The following is a 2,443-nucleotide window of genomic DNA, read 5'->3' on the forward strand; positions in this document are numbered from 1 at the left end:
GGGAAAGAATCAACAAGTTAGGCAAGGTGTTGTGTGCATTTAGTAGAGCATAAGTCAGGAGTTAAAAGTTACCTAGTGATCTCATTTTTTAAATTAAGGTTTAAGGGGAACAGAAATAGGCAGACAGGAAAGGGGCAAAAGAGCTGCTTACAATATCACATTTGTGGAGTTTTAAGTAGCCTGATTTCGTAGAGATAGAAGATGCCAGTGCAGTAGAGGCCAGGATGAGACTAAAGAGGAAGGTAAGGACTGGATGACAATATGAAGATGGACAGTTTATGTCATGCAATAAAAAATTGAAGTCATTGCAGGATTGGAGATTGAACTCTTCAGAAAGGATAGATATAATAAGTGTGAGGACGAAGGGATAATTTGTATCCTTAATAATATAACACTGCATTTAATGTCTTTGCAGGGTTAACAATAAATGTTGTTAGCTAAAGATTAAAGAGTCATCCTTTTTTTCATATAAAAAGTCTATCAGTCTAAATCTTAGCATTTGATGAGATATGGTAAAATTAACAGCAGAAGTAGAAAGGGCATGATAAAAGGAATAAAGTAATCTCTGATAGGACTTTCAATAATTGTAATCCAGAATTTAAGAATGCAGATGAAAGTTGTAATTGTTACAAGCACATCAATTTAAAGTAACATCTGCATTTATACAAAGCAACATCTGCTTTACCCCTAAAATGTGTTTATAATTCCTTTGGATGGAAATATGGAGCCCTCTGACAGAGAAGTATCCAGTTGGCTTGAGAGAAAATAAATGACTGTGGGAGGAATATACTCAGGATGACCCTCTTTTCTTTAGAAAGGGGACCTAGGACTCTGCAAAAGAAGACCTTTTGGCTTGCCAAAGTAAAATTCCAGGCAAAGGTTTGCTTACAAGATGGGACAATTCAACCTTGTCAGTGGCTGACTTTTATTTGTTTGACCTTCGGTGAAAAAATGAGACTAAGCACACTTAAAAATACAAATAATTTCAAACCTCTGTAAAAGTTTGACAATTGCATTTACTCTTTTGGATAAGCCTTTGGTTCAAAAGATAGGAAAACCATAAAAACAGCACAAAACACGTCTTTCTGACTTTAATATCCTGTGAATTCACCATTTTAGTAGATTTATGGAGTTCTGAATTTTTATTCTATATTACTAAATTGTTTTGCTGTCCTTATTTCAGTGGCCTAATTTTAACCTAAATCTTACTTAACTTCTGTAGTTTTTGACAGATTTGACCATTCTTTCCTTGAAATTCTTCTTCCTTGTCCTTTGTGACACTGTTTTCTCTTATTTATCTTCCTATGTTTCAGGATCTCATCCTCAGTCTCTTTTTCAAATGTTCCAAGATTCTACAGTTCCACTAGGTTTTAACTGAGGCCTCTGCCATATTAAGGTTGCCTTTAAAGTCAGTCTGATCCTACCTGCCACTTAACAGTGAGGAAAATCCAGAACTTTGCAACATTCTATTTGAATGCTATTCAAAGTTGACAATATACCAGCCTCATCAGGCCTTTGACAGCCTTCATCCTATTGAAACTTACAACTTGAATGAGTCAGTCCCACCATAAGTTTCATCCTTATTATTCAGCATTGTTCCAAGTGCAAATATCTAGCTCTTTTTCACTATGCTGTGCCTTCTACCCTACACTGTATTTTCCATTGCTGACCTCACTTCAATATTTTCTAATTTGCCCTCTGAAATCCTTATTCCATGATAAATGAATCTCTTATATGGTAAACCTCTTCAGGGAATGCTACCCCCACCACTTGCTCCTAAATCCTCTGAAAAAATAGATAAGAAACTTCCAACAATAGTTGTCTGTAAGTAATAGCACATGGGAATGGGGGGAAGAGAATGGAAGAGAATGTAATTTGACAAATCTAGAATACTTACTATGTGCCAGCCAGGTCTGGAAGTAAGACTGATTTTTTCCTACATTCCCAATCCAATGTGGTTTCAGCTTGAAAACATTCTACATTTATACATAGTTAGGTACCTAACTTTATTGAATGTGAACTTTTTCTTTTTTTACAATAATGGTTTTGTTCTCTACATATTGTTCATAACCTAATTTTTCACTTAATAATATGAGAGGAATATTTTTCAATGGCATTAAATATTTTCTACAACATGACTTTTAAAGATTCCTTGATATTTATGAAGATTACCATAATTAATTTAATAGATATTGTGTTGTTAGAACTTAATTTTCTAAATTTCCCTGTTATAAAATATACTGTAACAGTCAACTTTGTACCTAAATCATTGTGGTCTTCTCTGATTAGATAAACAGGTCCTAAATTCTGATTGGAACACATTCTTAGATGTTTCATTGTTGGATCAGTTGTGTCAAAGAGTATGAACATTTTCAAGACTTTTTGTTTTTGTTCTTCTAGGTGAACTTGATTTTTAGAACTGACATATTTGTTTTCATTGGAA

Source organism: Lipotes vexillifer, unplaced genomic scaffold (assembly GCF_000442215.2).
Source record: "Lipotes vexillifer unplaced genomic scaffold, Lipotes_vexillifer_v1.1 scaffold167, whole genome shotgun sequence".
In the NCBI taxonomy this organism is placed as follows: Eukaryota; Metazoa; Chordata; class Mammalia; order Artiodactyla; family Lipotidae; genus Lipotes; species Lipotes vexillifer.